This window comes from Lepidochelys kempii, chromosome 17, assembly GCF_965140265.1.
Source record: "Lepidochelys kempii isolate rLepKem1 chromosome 17, rLepKem1.hap2, whole genome shotgun sequence".
Classification (NCBI taxonomy): Eukaryota; Metazoa; Chordata; order Testudines; family Cheloniidae; genus Lepidochelys; species Lepidochelys kempii.
The window spans coordinates 14,370,254-14,391,467 of NC_133272.1; the positions used below are offsets into that span (position 1 = coordinate 14,370,254).

Consider the following 21,214-nt stretch of genomic DNA (forward strand, 5'->3'; position numbering starts at 1 on the left):
GCTAGTTTGTGTATTTATTGACCAACAAATCAGACGTGTAAAAATTCCCTTCATATTTCCCCTTGAAAATTCACCAACACCACCACACAATTCTGATGCCATTAGAATATACAAGGCCATTGGACGTAGCCCTGTACTGGAAAGGTTTCTCGTTTCATTTCTCATTATTTTGGCATGTGGTTAAGAAGAATCTTTTTATTTTAGAATGGTTTCTTGTTTTGCTGTTGTTCCATGTGTAGCTTGGTGGAGTTTCACAAGATTTATTTTCATCACCTTGCATGAACAGCACTTCTTTAAAAGGTATTTGAGCTTTGCTGTTCAACTCGACTACATTTTGGAGTAATCAATAAAAAGGTTTATGACAAGAGGTTTGTTGTAATTTACAAATCCAGGAGAGGAGAGAGAATGCTATGAAGCCATCAATATGGATGTGTGGAACTGCTGAAAAAATATTCTGAGAAGAATCCGAACAACGGATTTTAATCTTAGAAGAAAATACAACAGAGCTGTCCTAGCATGGCAGTGATCATAAAAAGACGCAGGCAAGGTCTATGGGAAATTCAAGATGAAATCCAGACTGCACGCCAATGAGATCCTTTCAAGAAAGTAAAAGAGAGAGAGACAGCAGTTTCTCATAAAGAGTTATAGACGGTAGCTGCACTGGAACCATCACATCTCCACGCAAGGGAGAGATTTTGACAGCAAGTTTCTGAACTGAGGAATACTCTGATAATCACAACAGATTCGCCGTCCCTTCCATTCACAGTGGAACATCTTAAAAATGTGTACACTTAATAAAAAACACACTGTTCTAGTCTCATCCCCAACTCCTTTTATTTATTTATTGCCCACCTCTATCGCACCTTCCACCAGAAAGTCTCTGCACACTTTGCAAAGATTAAATAGCCTCTCCACCTTTCCTTTCAAAGTAGGTTTTTTTAACCCTGGTTTACCAAATGAGGATACTGAGGCAGAAAATGATGGTGTCTTGCCCAAGGTCACGTAGGAAGTCTGAGGAAGAGCCCAGACTAGCACTCTTCCCCCCAAGTGTCTTAACCATACAACTATCCTTCCTCCAACTTTGAGATTTTCTTTGAAAAAGGCAGGCGGTGAAAGATGGCAGACCAAGTGCAATCTGTTGGCATAGCGAAAGCAGTACTTGAAGGTAGATTTTCGTTTTTCCTCTTTTACTTGGCCACTGCAGTAAAGAAACAGAAACCATCTACCAGCTTCCCCTCTCCAAAAGTGGGTCCCTGCTCCAGCAACATTAAGATAAAATCACCCAGTGGGAATACATGCTTGTGTCTGCATGACCAGTACGTAATTCACAGCTAACAGGATTTGAGCTGGACAGGATTCTACATGTTTACCAATGCCAGAAACAATGACCCTTTTAAAATAAAACAAATGAACGTGAAGCGAAGGGAAACCATCTCGCTCTCATAGAAGAGTTGCTGCTGCTCTCTTTGTCTCTCCACAGAGGCTGGCTTTGATAACTTATTTGTGTCTGCAGACAGGAGGCATCTCTCTTCCTTCTCATAAACTGGCTACTATGAGACATATAAATGGTTTCCCGAGATGTGGGTTTGTGTTTTTGAGGGCTGGTTTTTTTTTTGTCATTCAAATTTTTAACCAAATCCTATGTTATTTTTGACACTTCAGAGCAAATTCCTCGTTCCTGGGAAAATAAGCAACGTATCCAAATGACTGACTGTAAATGTCTCTCCTTAAGCCGGTGGGAAAATGCGCTTAGTATATTCTGTACGTCTTTCTTGCTGAAGTCTTGTCTCCTCCTCAGTCCTCAAAGGGTTAAGCCTGCAAATTACCTTGCTGTGCTTCTGGGACAGCATGAAGGATGGCTGCCATTGCCACGGTCAGATATGACAGCGCCAATTTGATGTGCTGCCATCAAGGGCCTTCTAAGAGCTGAGCGCCCTGATGGTTTTGTGATGCGAACAGTCGCATTGCAAAATGGTTTTCCTCTCCCGCTGCCTCTGCTTCCATCTGCTGCTGGGCCGAGGCACAGCCGGCTGCCTGCCTGTCACAGCATGCATTAAAATTAGCTAGGGAGGAGGCACTCAGTTGTGCTAATTACATTTTAATCATTGGAAATGTGTTGGCAAATCAAGCCTTGATTGCCATCTCCGAGTCTGTCTCCTCCAGCAGAGTGAAGGGGCTGTCTGCATTAGCCGAGGCCTGCTGGCCCACCACTGAGACTGCTTTGGCACATTATTAAAAAGCCACAAGGCTTGTTTCAAATCATCACTGTGTGAGATCTGCTCATTCTCACTTCCCAGGGTATTCTAGCCACTTGGTACTTTTAACTATATCTTTAGTTTACCTTGTGGGCTAAAAAACAATTTTGCATGCGTGGGCGGAGGAAGCCGTAGCTTTACTGCCATGTTTGAGGGCTGCGAACAGAGCGGTTGTCAGAACGTCTTTCCTGTCAACTTTAACACTGTACACAACAGCATCCTAAAATAACTGTAACTTGAGCAGCCCGCATCTTACGATCCGAAGATTCAGTACAACCCTTGCACTGGTCAGGCCGATCACAGAGTGGGTGGTGATGGGAAACCTCCTTTTCATTATTGATTTGATTCTTTAACAAGTTACATGAAACCGAACCATTGCTTATTGTCAGGCCACCTAGTAAACCAAACTCGAAGAGGCCCAGATGAATCGATAAAGTTCCTCTTTAACTGCTCCCACACTGTTCCTCAAAACAGCATGCTGGATGGGAGCCAAAGTGAAGAATTTTCCAAACCCTTCCCCAGCCACATTTAAAACAAGTTTTAGTCAAGATAGGGCAGTTTCCAGAGCAAGCAACTCAAACCAAAAATGAAAAGGGCCAGACATACTCAAACCACAGACCATTTAAAATAAACCCATATTTCTAGAATCCTGAAATCTTATCTCTAAAACTTTTTCTTGTAGCATATTCAGATGACTGGGTCGTGATCTTACAACCACACAAGGGACTACAGTAACTCCTCACTTAACGTTGTAGTTGTGTTCCTGAAAAATGCGACTTTAAGCGAAACGATGTTAAGCGAATCCAATTTTCCCATAAGAATTAATGTAAATGGAGGGGTTAGGTTCCAGGGAAATTTTTTTCACCTGACAAAAAACTATTTATATATATATACATACATAATACACACACATACACACAGAGTATATGTTTTAAATGAACAATTTAATACTGTACACAGTGATGATGCTTGTGAAGCTTGGTTGAGGTGGTGAAGTTAGAGGGTGGAAGAAGGTGGGATATTTCCCAGGGAACGCCTTACTGCTAAATGATGAACTAACTTTTGGCTGAGCCCTCAAGGGTTAACACATTGTTAATGTAGCCTCACACTCTAGAAGGAAGCACGAATGGAGGGAGAGGAGAATGCATGGCAGACAGAGAGAGAGAGAGATGCGCATTGCTACTTTACGTAGGCTAACCCCACTCTTAAGTACATTGTCTTTTTAAGTCAATCACGAAGTTGAGAGAGCAGCTGCTGCTCCAAGCTCTCTCTGTCTCTCTCCGTCCGTGTCCCCACCCTGCTCTATATGGAGAAGGGGTGCAGGAGCAGGGGGACACCCTGACATTAGCCCTCCCCTCCCCCCCCAGCAAGCAGGAGGCTCAGGGAGCAGCTCCAAGGCAGAGGGCAGGAGCAGCACACGGCAGTGGAGGGAGGGACAGCTGAACTGCCCGGCAATTGATAGCCTGCTCCGCGGCTGCTGCACAGGGAAGTTAGGGGAGCTGATGGGGGGCTGCCGGCCCACCCTGGTTCCAAGCCCCCACCAGCTCGCTCCAATGGGCTGCTCTTCCTGCAAGCAGTGGACAAAGCAGGCAGCTGCCAAATGATGTCATAAGGGAGCACTGCACAACTTTAAACGAGCATGTTCCCTAATTGATCAGCAATGGAACAACATTAACCGGGATGACTTTAAGTGAGGAGTTACTGTACTTATGTGAGTAAAGTTGCTCATATACATACGTGTTTGCAGAATTGGGTTCCTCTTACATATCGATTTTCAAAATTGCTCAGGGACAGATTTTCAAGGGCACATCACACTTCTATAGAGACCAGGTTTCCAAAAATGCTCAGCGCCCAGTAACCTCCACTGTGACTCTTCTGGCCAAAACTCCTGAAGAGCTCAAACACCGAACAGGCTGAGCACTTTTTGGAAATCTAGACACTGCTTTTGGTGCTTTAAATTGGTGCTGACTCTTATGAAACTCCGGCCCTTCATGTGAGGTTATGGTGTAGGGGTTCACAACAGAGACCAAATTCTTGAGTCTATAACAGTGGGTGATTAAAAGCAGGTTCCAACTTTCTTCAATATGGACACTTGGGCTTAGCACTCAAGTGGTCAATTTCATATTAGGGCATTGTATAGTCATTTCCAACTGTAGAAAGTAAGTATAAAATGCTACCACCAGGGTGAGTGAAGATTTCTGATTTGGTAGTGCTTTATATTCACTTTGCACTGCTGGAAGTGGTTACATAGTGTACATAACAGTGGAGATTCAAATCCCCATTTCCACATGTCAGCTTCTAACCCCTCACTAAATCTCCTTGATACTTCCCTTGCTCTTAATATACCTCACTTTCTGCCTCACTGAAAGAAGAATAAAGATCTAAAGGGCCCAGACAACCAGCGTGTTTGTTCAGAATTAAAACTATTGCAATGGTTACCAATTGGATGCTTGTTTTGGTGTTAGGATCTCAGCGCCTTACACATATTATACTACCATCAAGTGTAATTTTTGTGTGTGATTCCCATAAAATGGAACTACTTAGAAAAACTAAAACTGTTGTATTGTAATACTAGGGTTAATGTTAAGGCTTTCTAAATAGCATGGAGAGATGCTATGGTGATTGGTGCTCTATCAAATATCTAGTATCAGGGGATAGCGGTGTTAGTCTGTATCCACAAAAATGAGGAGTCTGGTGGCAGACTAACAGATTTATTTGGGCATATGCTTTCGTGGGTAAAAAAAAACCCCACTTCTTCAGATAAATGGAGTGAAAATTCCAGATGCAGGCATTACTACATATGAAGAGAAGGGAGTTACCTTAACTCCACTTATCAAATATCTAAATTACCCTGATTCCACAAAACCTTTAGTGGCTTAAATTTGTTCTTGGATAAATCTTGGCTGGTTGAAATATGCTTACTAATTTAAGAGGCTATTTTTCTGACTGCATAACTCAAAACTGGCGTTAATGTTTAAAAGATCTGATACTTTTTGGCATTTTTACACATTCAAAATGGCCAAGAATTCAATCAGAAATAATTGGCTGTTGTGGGCATGCAAGAACTAGTTTTTATCCACAATTTTGTTACGTATTGTCAAAGATCGCACAATTTCATGGTGAGATTATTTGCATTTACATGATGGAGCCCAATAGTATGTCCTATTGGGTCTGCTTTCAGAAGTCTCTTGATCACTTACTAAGTTACTTACACAACCTGTGTTTCCAAAGTCTGCATAAGTGTGTTGTATGTGAGAGACTCTGTTGGCTCCTTTCAAGCCAGTATGATCCAGAAATGAGGTTAGTTCTTAAACATCTTGAGCACTTATGTCAGGAAAGATTTTATTACCCGAATGGACATATTTGTGATCCTCTTGGAAGATCAAGGAAGTTCCTGCATGCTTCTTTTGGGTGGTAGAACTGCTTTCTATCACTCAAATGAGGGGAAACTGGCCACAAAAAAATTGCAAGGCAACATTTTTGATCTGCCAAGATACACCAAGAATGACTTTGCATTTATGAAGTGAGATAAAATGCTTTAATACCAACAAGAGCACGGCAGGGAAGAATGTCCCAATGAACTAGTGGGATTCCTCATATCAGTAAGGGCCCTCATGTTTAGGATAAGACCCTCAGGGAGCAACCCTGGAGACAAACACTTATGTGGACCAGACTATAAACACAGCAAGAAAAAAAAATACGGCAATATAGAAAATAATACAAGATCTGAGTGCAAATGGACAGACTAGAAACCAACCATATAGAAAAACTTCATATTTTAGCTCCAGACTGCCTTTTGTAAATTATTTTTCCTTTAATTTTACAATCTCAAAGGATACAACCTGTGACCTCCTAACTGGGTCAGCTTCACTGCCTGTGCAGAGAGGATGGGACCAAAGCCCTGCGACTTCCCATTCACTTTGGAGAGTGAAGTAACTCTGTTGGTTGCTGAAGTCTTTTTGCTTCCTGAGTGGAATGGCTGTGACTGTGCTGGCCACTGCAGAGGATTGTATGGGTGCTGGTTCCTTAAATCGCCTTACAAGGCCAGGCACCCTCTACCTATAAATCTTGCTGGGCGTCAGACATGCACGTTTACCTTGTCTCCAAATTTGGCCATTTTGCAAGAACATCGATTGTTCGATGGAAGGCGCCATGCAAGTGCAGAACAGTGTTAATCATTTCTTCTTCTGATTGGTCCAAATCCTACATTTCTCACTCAGGGAAAGCTCCCAACAAATTCTATCGGCTCCATTCCCAAAAGCCCGCACTCTGTTTTTATCGAGCCTTTACTCAGGCAGAACACAGATGGCCCTTCATTATGATTTCTAACCAACAGAAGTAAATCCTGAAGGGGCAAGCGTAAGTGCCCTCTAGTATTTAGGGCCCTATTGGAACATTAGGCAGCCTCCAGAGGCACATGAGCTCCAAATGGCCACAAAAGCTGGCAGATCTGTTCAGGAGAAAAAGGTCAGCCTAGAGCATATCTAGGAGGAAATAATGAAAGAAACACTTGCCTGATCTGTAAGCAGACATAGCAGAGAGCTCATATAGGAGACACTGGCCCCTGCATATTCTCTGTTCCTTTTCCCTACCCTATTTTGTCCTTTTATGGAGTCAAGAGTTACTTGAGCCCTAGAGACTGAACTTGCTGTTAGCTCCAGTGGGGAGGAGAGAGGTAGGCTCCATGGCTACATATCTTGATTTTAAAAAAAATTATCAAACCAAATCAAACCAGAAGTTCAGGGGAGTGGAAGAACTTCTCCCACCCAAACTAGTAGGTGTCCATTGCTGTGGTTGGAGCCTGCCCAGTTCATGAGGATTTCTCTCATCCCTCTCTTTTGGATGGAGGTTGGGGGAAGCTAGAGTGGGCTTCTTGCTTGTGCTGGTAGTGGTGGCCCAACAGTGACTGTGGGAGCAAGGAGGATTCCCTTGGTTACAGAAACAACAAGGAGTCAGGTGGCACCTTAAAAGACTAACAGATTTATCTGAGCATAAGCTTTCGTGGGTAAAAACCCCACTTCTTCAGATGCACACATCCACTTCTGCACCCGCACTGGTAATTATGATAGTATCCAAACCCCGACTGCCACAGTAAATGCTTGTGAGAAATTTGGAAGCAGTGTCAAAGAGCTCTGCCAGGGAAGAGTGCACCAAAGGGAAAGCTGCTTCCCATCAGTAAAACGTTCTTTATCTTTAGTGTAACATTTATCAGCCTACAGACACTTTATTTGGAGTCTTCACAGAAACCCAAAGTAGTGCCATAAGGTGCCTGGAATATTAGCCAAGATAAAACCTTCAGGGCCATGCACACTACTGTTTTCAAATCTGTTCTTTCATCTGATGTGCCAGTCAAAATTACTTCTGCAACATGGTCAGACCCAACCTGGGTGGATATACGGTCTCAAATTGCTATGGGCATAATTTCATGAATTGCCAAGAGACAAGCAGATAAATCTCTTTAGATTGTGAGAATTGCTAATTCTTATGCATGGCATGTGTTTTCCAAGTGGCATGTTTAGACAAGAAAACTGCAGAATATGCCTGATGTCACTAATGCTGTTTGCTTAGAAAGCCACAGAAATGTAGGCCAGTGGCCTTTTGTATTTCCTAGTATGAACTGCAAGCCATTTTAGGTGTGTAATATCTTGTACTGTACTTGTTAGCTTTCCCAGCATATGACACTTCACAACTTTTCATTGTCCTTACAGGAGAGAAATCAGACGATAAACAGCAGTCAGTTGGTAGAGAATGCAATGGGACTACTTGTGTTAGTAAAGAATGCAGGGCTGAGCCTTGTCTTTGCTCCATCGCTGCAATGTTAACAAACAGCACAAGTATCATCTTCTGAGACAACCTGTCATGATGAGTTTCAGGATATCTAATCTCGGTCTCCAGTTAGCAGTACTATCCTATGTACAAACGGCCATGCAAAGGTTTTCTTGTATCTATTTTTGTTATGTACAAATACTGTAGTCAGTGATGCCAAGTTTTAAAATATAATATATAAATGTAATTTCCTCCAGAAGACCGAAGGGACCACCTCTTTGTGTGTGTTCATATAGTCCCTAGTGCAATGGGTTTCTGATCATGACGAGGGCCTGAGGTCATTACTTTAATATAAATATTTCAACTAATCACAACTATTTCCATTATTATTATTGCCAGGTCTTGCTTTCAAATGGAATCCGCACATTTCATGAGGTTTGGTTACACTAAACTGCAGACCAAGGACAGTCTTGTGTTCAAAGCACAGGATTGGGACTCAAGAGATCAAGGGGTCGTAGGCACCGGAGATAGGGGGGCCAAACGGCCTTTCCCCACCTTTTAAATGGGGGGGGGCAAGCCCTCCACTTTTGAGAATCTGATCGAAGCTGGCAGAACCTCTTCCCTGCTGGCGTGATGGAGGGACAGCCGGGCCAAATCTGAGTGAGTGGTGTTCTGACACAGCACCACTCTGACAACACCACTCAAATTTGGCCCATTTTGGTTGCTTGGCCCCACCACTTTCACATTGTTTCTGGTACCCTTGCTAGGGGCTCAGTTCCCGGCTCTGTCACAGACTTCTTAGATAACCTTGGGTACATCACTTAATCTGCCTGCGTTTTAGCTCATCTGTAAAATTACACTTCCGTTCTCCCACTTTTTGACTGTCATTTCTCTTTAGATTGTATGATCTTCTGGACAGGGCCTGACTCAGACCATGTGTTTGTACAGCACCTAGCACAATAGGGCTGCAGCCTCAGTTGGGGCCCTTAGGTGTTTCTGTATTATAAGTAGTAGTAGTAGTAATAAATAATAATAATTATTATTAATAATAATAAAGTGACATATTTTAGAAACTGGTAAACTCCCATGTCTAAGTCCGAACATGTCTAATGCAAACGGAAATCTCAAATCCAATTATCTACATATTTTAAGTAGCTCCGTTTATTATTATTTAAACTTCCTGGTCATTGGCCACCAAAGTTCTGGGAACTCCCGAATACTGTTTTGATCTGCAAGGAGGGTGACAACAAATCAGTAGCTTTTGGGTACTTACAGAAAGGTTGAGAATGAACCAGCTGCTTTTCTTTACTGGATGGGATGCATGATTAATTTATTTGTTTTAGCACACAGCACAGATGCAACTTGGTTTACATAATTTTAATTTACTAGCAAGAATTACAAGTTATTAGCCATTAGCTGGTTTATTCTACAACCTCTTTGGAACCCATCACAGTTTTAATTGGTATCTGAGTTTCACAAGGCAAATGGAAAAGATTTTTTTAAAACAATGTAACAAAGTCACACTCTCTAACCCAGTAGAATGCAAAAATAATCTGTGCTAATGACTTCAACTAATGCAGCTGAATATAGCAGGAGTGGATCATAAAGATGCTCTTCGGAGGACAACAGCTCTGCAATAGTTAATGAATTTGGTGGGGAGAGCAGATATTTCTTCAAAACAACTTGTCAAGTAAGCTGCCTCTTAACAGATGTAAAGGCAGGGCCCAAAGTAGAAGCTGGCAGAAACAGATGGTGCCTAAGGGCAGCTTTCTGTTTCAGCGCTCTCGGGGGCTAGGCTAGGCAAGATGGGAGGTGTGGAGAGGTGGGGGTTGTGTTTTTCAGCAGCAGGTAAAATCCATTTGTCACACCAGCTCCAACTGGGCTTTCAGCACAAAAGTTAATATCTGAAACCAATGAGGCATTCTGCCCTCTGATTTCAGCAAAGCAGAGAAAAACCTCTTTAAGCATATGGAACCCCAGTCTCTTCAGAAAGAAAACATGTCAAGCTTCTCATTTTTTCCAAAAGACTTGTTTTCTGCATCTCCCCTTCAAAAAAAGAGAAAAACGGGTATGCAAAGGCAAGTGTTTTATCTTATTGTAACTCCAGAGAAAGAAGCGGGGGGTGGGGGAGGGGGAGGGATGAAGAAAATAAGTGTGTTTTCCTTCTCTGTCCTCGAAAGAATAACATCAGTAACCTCTTAAAAGCAGCCCCTACATTCTCTCTCTCTCTGAAATACAGACACACACATACCAGCACCAGCAATAAATTTCTATCGCCTCCAACTTTTAACATTGCCAAGGTATGTGCCACAGAGAGGATTTTTATGAGCAGGTCTTTGACTGCCAGCATTCCACCTTCATAAAGAAGAGATTTTAGTCCATTCTGTCTATATTTTGTGTAGAGGAATCAAGGTCAATAAACCATGGAGAAATTCACTCTACCTTACTCCATTTCACACTTTTGTCATCCATGCTTTATCGAGTATCTGAATGAATTTTTAATATCATGTCACAAAATGCTTTGGTCTTCTATCACATGCTGGGACTCTATAAATCTGATAACACTTGGGAGTTCTCAGATATACTCAGCGCTGAAGAAATAGCTTTAAAGTTTAGTCATTCTGATGGAATGTAAGAGCTTATATTAGTGACAGGTTGACAGAGAAAGCTGTTTTCCTTTCCATTTCACAGACTTCCACGTATGAACGCCATGAAACATGTCAGGACTTTCTCTGAGTCTGTGAAGACAGAGATGGCATCTGCTCCCGGTGGGGAGCCCTTCTAACCAGTAACACTAAAATTTCATGATTCTGAATGCTGAGTGACAGCCAAAAGAAGGACAGGGAGGAGGTGTTTACTGTATTTTATAGGAGAGCCTCCATTGCTTGTCTTGGTATCTGATACATGTTTTTGTAGAATATAATGCTACTTTCAGCACATTCTTTTTTAAATGCAAAATGCATTCGTGTTGACTAAACAAGTTTATAATTCTCCACTGTTGACAAATTACAGATGATTCCTAGACTGTGCAGCAAAACCATGGATTTATCAGTACAGCTTTAGATAGCTGGGTGAACAAGAAGATCCTGGGGTTTTAGCAGAAGGCTTGTTCTAGTAGCCAGCCAATTGGGATGGTGTCAAAGAATTTCACAGCACCATTCCGTGAAGCTGACCCAGTCTTCTAATAACTGCAGAAGGAAACAGGACCAGCTACAGTCTACAGTATCTTGTTTCATTACATCTGTGGTCAAATTAAGGTCTAGTTGGGTTCTGCTTTCATGTTTCTTTCTTTGTCAAATGAGCTCCAATATCATAGTATTGAAGTCAATTGGTGTTTGCCAGTAACTGCAATGGGATCAGGATAGGAGACAGACACACATATATAAGTGGACTAAAAAGACGTGACCAAAAACTATGAGTTTCACAAATTAGTGCAAATTCTTACGCACATGCTTCATATTAAACAAATGATCAGGCCCATTAAAATGAATGAGACTCTTCATACTGTTAAAGTAAAAAACATGCACACGTGCTTGCAGGATTGAGGCACAAGCGTGCAGGATCACATACTATAGGGACTTCTATTCTAAAGGTGCTAAAAATATGGATACTGGGGGTCCACATGGCCACACATATTTCTTCTTGAAAAGTAGGCCAGCAACAAGCTGACATCTCTAATGCTACATTTTTGGAGACCACGTAACGGTGAGAGATGCAAACTATGTACAGTCATAGAAGTTCAGCAATTAATCTGATTTACCTGAAACAATGGATCTTGTACTAAAACACTCCAGGAACTTTCTAGTTATTCATTTAGATAATTTATTCACCTGTGTGTACATGTTTAGAACTCTCACCAAATTGAATGGAAGCTAAATCGATACGTATGTAAAGGGAAAGAGAAACTTTCAGGACCTGATCTTGGACTCCTTCCTCCTGCTGAAATCACTGTGTGTATACACACTTGTACAAGGGAATATTGTATTGTGTCGTACACATGCACCCATAACTTTTTGTCCACCTGCTATTTTGTCATGCCAAGGTAAGAGTCGTGGCACAAATCACAGTCAGAAAAATTCAGGTGAGTCAGGAAGAAATGGTAAGAGACTCAAATCATTCAGTGGTTTTGAATCAGGTCCTACGTGGGGTTACAGATACCTCAGTTACAATGAAAATCACCAGTGCATTCTTAGTACCACTGTCATATGGCTTCCGAAGAATGAACTATTTATTTGGCCAGGTCAGTTAAACTGACCACAGAAACACTGTGAACAATGCACGTGTTTTAATGTGTTCTGATTACACTGCTGCTGATTCTAATAAGATTATGGATAATAGTAAGCATTCACAATGCTGCTACTTTAGAAGAGAGGGCTTCCACAGCCAACTCCCATTTCTCTCCCTTCTGCTTCTCTTTACTGAGGATGTGTCAAGGTGCACGAAGCTAATCTTCCAGCCTCTGCATGCTTGTAAGCACCATTAGTGCACCTGTGTGCACCTGTGATACAAAGCAGCCTACACAGAAAAAGAGGGAGAAAGTGAGGACATTAATCAAAGGCTAAACAAACTAAATTTAAAAAAGAAAAAAAAAAAGGGAAATTGGCAAGGCAACGAAGGCCAAACCAAGTAAATTTCAATATGCAATAAATCACAGCAACACAGATGAGACACGCACCCAGAAGCCCAAGTGACATCATAATACAGCTAGAAAGCAACAAACTTATTATTTTATAACCATTCTGCCTCCCTCTCCTCCTTCCATGGGGAGAAGGGAAGAGATCCACTGATCTCTTATGTGCTTGGAGAGACCATTCTTATTGTCTTATGTGGCACCAAAAGAGAAGGGGTGATTGTAAGTGAAGAGTTCTCTTTGTGACATAAAACTTTCAGTCCTAAATCATGCTATTTCATCTTGGCTCCCAGCAAGTAGCCTGTTTCAATTTATACATCAAATGTGACACAATCTAAACTGCTCACTTTTTAAATACCCTGGGTCTTAATCTTCTCTTATACCAATTTTAACTTGAGTGATTTAAATGGAATTATTCTGGATTTCCAGTGGTGTCACTAACAGCACAATGAGATCCTATTTGTTTTAACAGTTAAATGAGCTATAGCAGTATTGGTCCAATCTCAAAGGGTTTGCATGTCCCATGTGGACTGTAACCACGCCAAAGCGCATAGATTAATTTAAATCCTTTGGTTTTGCAAAACTGGGCTGGAAACCTCACAAGGACAGGATTCAGTATTTTGAGGGTGGAGATGGGAAGGGGAACACTGTAAGATTATTCTATATGGTATTTTTTTATGGTCTCAACCAGAAAGCATTAGTGCAAAAAGGGAAAAATTGGACTTCAAAAAGATTGATTCAGATTTGGTCTGAAGTTTAGACAAATGTTAGGAGAAAAAGTGGGTTCCTCATTTTAGTCAACTTCTTTCATCCCTCCATATTCACCAGCTTGATCTACAGCATGGACTCAACTGTTAGCATTCTTCCCAAACCAAAAGGTATTTCACTTTATATCCCAGTCATCTCACACATCATTGTTATTCTTCATTAACACATTCTGAAATGAATACACATGATTTTAGGATCACAGAACTCCTGATAACTTTTAAGGGCTTTACAAGGGTCATGACTCTTTTTTGAAATTTAAGCAGTGAGTGTTATTAGAAGAGTTCAGTTATTGGGTGCCATTTTAACATAGTCTTATATCCAAAAACTGCAGTAGAAGACATATTGCATGGTGATGTATGCTGTAGTTACAAGAGGAAAATAGTCTGAGTAGATCATCAACTTGCTTTCTAAATATGTTATTTACAATACGCAGCAGATGTTCTCTGAATGTTAATGTGAAAATACAGGCCTTTTATTTATTTCTTTTCTGACAGACTAAGAAGTACAACTAATATAATAATAATCTTGGAAAATCCAATGATTACCTCACAATTTGGTAAATGCTATGTTGAGTCAATTGTCTTATTATCTGGTGTTTTCATAACTCACTAGATAAACACAGCAAACTATGATTTCCTGGTAACTATCAGTTATTTTTTTCAAGGAAGAACAGGCTTCCAAGAAACCTCAATGAAGCTTAAGTAACAGTATTTCTATTTTTTTTTTAATGCAATGGCAGGCATGAGTGTGTGCCTGCATTGCTGCCCTCCACAGATGGAATTAGAACCGCTTCATGTGTCTTATACTGTTAACTGCTAACGGGGTGTTTTGTTTAAGTCAGCTGCAAAGGCCCTGTTCTTTTAGAACAAGAGGATCTGAGTTCTATCCCTGTTGCTGCAGTGGAGTTACCAGTTGCCCTAAAGTGCAATTCAAGGACAACTGTGGTATGCTAGGGGGCAACGGATTAGTTTTAATATTTTGATATCTCAGAGCTACTGGTAGCTTGCTTAGAGAAGGATGGATCTGGGAAAGAATCTTGACTGTAGCATTAATATGCTGGGTAGCAGCACACAAAGTGATGAGACAAATTAAACCTTTTTTCATTACTTGATCCCCATCTAAATTCTGTTCCACTACAACAACTACTAATAGTTTCTCTTCTAAACGAGCATTTCATTGAAATCAATGGAATGGCACGTCCTCCATCACAGGAGGAGCTTATCTACTGATAATAGTTTTCCTCCTGGTATGGAATATTTGACAGCAGTTTGACAGCAGACCGTTAAAAGTAATACAACTTCAAAATATCACAACACTAAATGTTCCTGGTCATCACTGATTACTAGACATTAACCACATATACAATCCCCCCCCCCCACTCTCACCACACCGACTCCCAAAACATCCACTATGTACCACTGCACCTCTCAGCACAATTTGCACTGGTGGCAGATCAAGGGGCAAAAATCAGTCTAATTTTCTGCCTGCCATTTCTCCTCTCTGCTTTGCTGATGCAAAAACTATCCAGGCCCTACGTGCTGTAGAGATAAAATTGTTATTGCACAATAATAACGGTCTACGTATATTCATACACGCACATTCATACCCATGGTCAGGGGATCTGATGTTTATATCCTAAGGGAGTGGCACTTAGTTGCCCCTGGGATCTATTGGGTCTGATTACCTGCTGCCCTCATCAGTTGTAGTCATTGACATGTACTGCAGAGAGGCTGTGAAATGGTACCAAAATGAAATGGTAACTTTTTACACCTACTCTACACAGATATAAATAATGCCATCAGGTGCAAGGCAGAGGAGAACCAAGCTCTTGATCTTTTTCTATTTCTGGGTGGAACCTACCACACTTTGGGGTGCAGTAGGGCTTTTTGTTTGTTTTTATGGAATGAAATCAGATTTCTTACAACTGTACAGAAAACACTAGTACAACGTTCCTAGTCTCAGTAACCTTCATTTCCGAACAGAGCAAATAAAGAAAATCCAGTTTGTGAGGATCTTGCAAGGTGAAAAATCTGGATGGCATCTCAGCTTCCCTTCCCAGCTCGACGCTATGGCTGGGAACAGAACGTTTGCTGCTATGGTACATGACAGGTAAGGAGACAGAAGTAACAGTCACATCTGGTATCATTAATACTTTAACAGACTTCCTTTTTCTAAATTAGTATAATTCTGCAGGCAAAGTGACAGCGGCTCACAGAGACTACGAATCTGCAGAAAACCACAAACAAACAAACAAATTCACTAGTACAGCTGTAGGCAGGTCTGACAAGTCCTTCAAAAGAGTGGAACAGCAAGAGCCCATAGCGGCGGGGATGCTAAAATTCCAGTCTGGGATTTCTCTAAGAGTCTTGCAGGTGAAAGATGTCATTGATAACCATTGATTGATGCCAAATCGACAGGCACATACCGCAGCTGACACCTGCTGCACTGCTGAATGTACCAGATGCACTGGTAACATTTCATCAGTGTCAATAGAGCTGCCAGTGGGAAAACAGCAGGAAAGAATGGGTCGGCATTCTGAGCAGGTTCTTTACCTACTCAGTTTGCATGCTGATTATATTTTAGTCTAATCATGCCTGGTGCTGAGAACTTCCAACTCTTATTCATGTCATTACGAACTGATGAAGCTCAGTAATTTATAGGATTGTGTCCTACGATAGCCCTAGATTGGCTAGGTTGGAATTTCATCTCCCCCTAAAAATGTAAATGCTAGATTGCAATTTCATACCCCCTAACAATGTCCCTGGTATTATCAGGTTCCAAATAGTAAGAACATTCATCCACTCCATGTGTGTTCATCCCTGCAAATACTCCCCTGGGTTCTACAGGATGTACATATGAACATATGTACATGAAAGTATGTGAGAGAGACAGAGAACTCAAGACTTGCCTTGACTCTCCAGGCTCTCAGGCAGAAATTGAACACACCAGCTACTAGAGAGTAATGGTTGCATTAGCACCTTATTTTCTCTCTCCTTTTCTTCAACCCTTCAGTTGAGGAATATAGTACAGTTGTCCACGGATCATACTAATCCAGTCATTGCAGACAATCCAATCTCAAATATTTAAGACATGCATGTGTTCCCTGCCATAGAATGAATAATCTAACACATTTTTATAATATTTTGTAATAGACAGTGACAGTCTGAAAAAGAATTCCAGTTTTGCAACATCTAGCCCTTTAGGGTTTCTCTCTTTTAAACCTTTTGGAAATTAAACCTGGCCTCTCCCCAAAATAACCCAAAATTGTATTGCTGAACCAAGCCAGACTTATTATACTGCTTCTTAAAAGTGATGAATACATGAAAATATTATATTGTGAGAAAGAAGCAGGGTATTTTAAGTATCTGTGCTCAGCAAAATAAAATAGGGAGCCATCTCTGGCCCTAGCATTTTGTTTTGTCTCCACAAGGCAGTCGCTCACAAAACCAACTATTTCTACAACACACACAAGTTTTGGTGCTAACCTCTATCTTTATTTCTGTTTGGCAACTTAGCTGGCATATATCTTTTTTAGGCAATCTTGATTTAAAATCATGTTTGGCGTTGTTGACAACTTAAATCTGTATGCCTGTAGCCCACGTCCTTTCAGCAGTTCTGGGGTTACGCAGGACTCAGCTCCTGTGGACAGTTACATCAATGAGATCCAACAGGTTCTTCAAGTCACCACAGTAAAGTCCCCCATCCCAGCTGAAGCATCTGGAACTTTTCCCATGATTTCATTCTCTGGGCTGGCATCTCCATACACCAAAACAGAGAGAGAGAGGAGACATTTTTCAAAGCTCTCTATGAAGTATATACATAGGCAAATCCCATTTAAAAAATCATGCTAATGGGTATATTTAAAGCCAAACTTTTCCCACCCTCTCTAAGCAGGTGAACTTTCCCAGGTATTGCACCTTGTACTGTAAGTCTGGTGATATCTGCAGTACCACAATGTGAACAATCCAATTGTTAGGTAGGTTTGCTCTGCATTGTATCTTTGCTGGATAGCATCAACTACCTTCTTTTGTTAATTGCTACGTATAATCCATGTATTTAAATAAACCAATGCACTAAGTGTATAAGTCTTAGGAAGTCTCTACTGGAAGGCAGTCTTAATGGTAAATCACCCCTGGTGGTTGTGTTTCTTTTATGTTGGTTACTGTACTGAGAAAGAAAACAAAGAGTCAGATTCTAACCTTACTCACTGATAAGCAGAGTGTGACTCTTGGTTATAAAAACCTCCATGGACTTGCTCCAGGCTCCCACACAGACAACTCACTACTCTCATCCTCTTTTGTCCCTTTGCACAAGCTCTTCACTTTTGGTGAAAGAGCACTCTCCTTGGCCATCTGGAAAAGGCTTTCTATGTTTCTATGTCTCATTGACTCTTTACCACTTTTGAAATCTACCTATAAAGATTTTTTTTCCCATGCCTAAAACTCCCTCTCTCTTTTCCTCTGTGGTTTAACAGCAGGATCTTATTAGGTGCGGTATGGTGTTAACTCTCATTGAAGACAATGGGTATTGAGGATGCTGAAAACCTTGCATGAGGTGCTTACTTCCTCTCAGGATCCTTAACCTTGTAACTGTATTTTTCCATCTGTAAAAGGTTGGAGGATACCACGTGTTTGCAAGATGCTTTACAAAATAAACCACGTGTTATTTCATCTCCCCCTGCCACCTCCATTTTACTGTTGGTTTGGGGGAGTTTTAAATAATAATAAGGTGATAGCCACACTGTACACCACCTCAGATGACGCAGGCAATTAGGACTAGAAAGGGTAGATACTTGACAGCTGGCCCTCCAATTCGGTGATGACTGCAATTAGAAGGGAGAATAATCCACCCATGTCTCAACTGAAGCAGCTATTACCCACACAGCATCATAAGCACAGCCTTAGCCAGAGAAAGTGTCTGTGAGCAAAGGTCCAAGACAGTATAGAACTCTGCAGTTTGTTACTAGAATTTCATAGCAACCAGGGGCTTCCAAAATTTCCAGTAGAGGTTTAAATATAGCCAGCAAACTAGCTGACATACTGAAAGAAATCTCCCACTGTCTGTTCAGGAACTGCTAGGTAAAGTGTCTGCACATCCTGAAGTTTGTTTAATTACTGAAGCAATAACACTATTCCTCAATAATTCATGATTTTTGTGACTAGATCCAATTTGTTATGTCAGTATTTTGGAAGTTAGAGCAGAGTACCACAAATCAGGAATCTCATCTCTAATTCTTTCCAAGTTGCCAAAGCAGTTTCGGGTTCGAATTTCAAAAGCACCTCGGATTTCCAAGCACAAGTGTCATTGACGTTCAATGGGATTTGTGCTCCTAAGTCACTTAGGTACTTTTGAAAATGACACCCTGGGATACCCAATTAAAAGTTAAATAGGAACTAAAATCCCTAGGCAGCTTTGAAAATTTCAGCTCGTGAGAACTGGACACCTTCTAGGAAAGATAAACACAAAATCTCTCTCTCCCAGCCCTGCCAGAGGGAGCTCTCTTATACCCGGGCTTTTCTTTTAAATTACAAATAAATAAATACATAAAAGGCAAAGATGCTGGTGTGTTTGAAAGGGCTGCTGAGTGAAGGCTAAGTTGAGATGGGTTTTGCAGTTAATACGGAAGCTGGTGGTCATTCTTATTCCTTAGTTTCTCGTGGGCTTAGCTGTTTGACCTCTGGCAAGTAACAAACTGGACTGGGACCAACCATGCCGTTCAAACAGGCCACCCAAAGTAGAATTGTTTTTCAGCTGCATCTAAACAGGGCTCAATACACAGAGATGGCATTAAACTATTGGTCATATATTGACCATTTCTCATTAATCAATCCTGAGCTATTTGGCTGAGTCCCTTGGATGGAATTCTATTTACAGTAACTTCCGGTACGTATGAGATCAGCTTGTGTCGATAAGAACGTGTTACCTTCCTGTTGACACAGGCGGTACTGAGGCTGGACCATTCACACTCACTGCAGTCTTCAATGAGACCCCAAGAGGAGCGGGAAGTTCTACAGAAGGTCCAGCCTCCCTCCACATGACAAAACAAAGAGCTAACTGCCCAGGTCCCAATTCTAGGTTCAAAACAGCACATTAAGACTGAATATTTTGCTTCCAGGTTGCAGCCCTTTTGATCAGGAGACCATGGAATGTGCTGGCATTATGGGCCTGCCTGATGTATGTTTGCTGTCAGTGCTGAAATAACAGTAAATGCATGTAAGCAGGCCCCACCTGCTGAGCAGTATGCTTTCAATACCTCAGGCAGAACTGTGCGCTGTTCAGCTAGAAAAACTTCCTCCCACCCAGCAAATGGCAGAGCAGAGAAATGCATATGCATGCACGCAAAGGGAGAAAAGGAAGACTCAGAGGACATGCATGTCAGGCCTCATTTCTCTGCGACAGCTCACATGTATTAAACAGCTCATATGTATTAAAAAAAAAATTAAAAAACCAACACAAGCACAGCCTGCTAATCGCATAGATCATTACCACAACAGGCTGAGAAGATGGCTTGTTGATGGTTGATTCATGGGCTCTTATCACAAGCCAAAAAGAGAGAAGAGGGAAATTAAGGCTAATTTTTGTTAACGTACACCAGGAGGCTCTCTTAAATGTTGATGGAGATCACAGTTTAAGCTGAGGCATGGGAGGCTGTTACCAGGTTGCTACTGATGTTGCAAAAGCTCACCTGGCAACACTCATCCCCCTCTTGAATTGAACAATTTGATGACTCTGTACCACATACAGTTTTCTCATCACACAGTGGAATTACCAGGGTAAGGAACCAGGACATGTCCTTTTCAGAGATGAGGAGGGTTTTGTTAAGGTGCCACTGGAAGTGCTGGCAGGGCGGATATGGATGGTTTGTGGTTCTCTCACTCATTATCACTTCTGCTGGCTAAGGCCTGTGTAGTAATAAGAAGCAGAGGAGTTACTAATTCTCAACACACGCAACAAATGCAATCGGATCAACACCATTCCATCTGGTGAAAAAGCTCTCTGCAGATCACATTTAACAGCATAATTAATACCTTTGGACTCAATGGATGCAGACCTCCTGTTACCTAAACTGAAAAATCATGCTCTCGTAGGGTTGTGGGTTTTTTCATTCTGTCCAGCTATAGTGAAATCCTGTTAGAGTTATGTCTTTTTTTGCCCACAAAACAATTTTCACTGTAAATTGGAGCTTCACTGTTATAAATATTGTAATTTGCATACAGTAGTGCAATGAAACAATTCTGGAGTGCTGTCCTACTTTATAGTAGAGCTTTGCAATGTCAGAGCAGGGTCTACTGCACAGTGCATCAATTAAATAGCAAAACTCAGTAAGGCTATATGGCTATCTCAAAGTTTATTGTCACAATCACCAAGCCCATATCAAACAAGATACAGCTATGAATATTTCTTCATGTAGGAAATCTAATAAAATACTTTCCATGACAAGACTGTCCTGGAATGGGAATAATAAAGTCCTTTGATTTTTGGAGTTATTTTTTCCTGGCATTGGTTCCATGGTTGGGAATCAGGATATCAAGAAATCAATGCCATCAAGAGGTCATAAGTGTTTTTGGAGTGGGTTTTGACATTTGAAACATGTAAAAGATTCTATGTTTCAGCTATGCAGATACTCCAAGTTTGGTTCTAGATTCAGAATAGCTGCTGACTTGTAAAATAGGGAGCTAGGAAATGTCATACTGGATCAGAGCAATGGTTCATTTAGTCCAGTATCCTGTCTCCAGCAGTGCTTCAGAGGAAGGTGGAATGGGAAAAAATTACTTCTTAACACTCAGCAGTTAAC

General features: G+C 41.3%; 1 protein-coding gene across 10 annotated transcripts in view; it reads right to left on the reverse strand.

Annotated features, from left to right (window-relative positions):
• Positions 1-21,214, reverse strand: part of AUTS2 (activator of transcription and developmental regulator AUTS2) — a 990,679-nt gene that overhangs the window by 311,575 nt on the left and 657,890 nt on the right. The window lies entirely within an intron of this gene.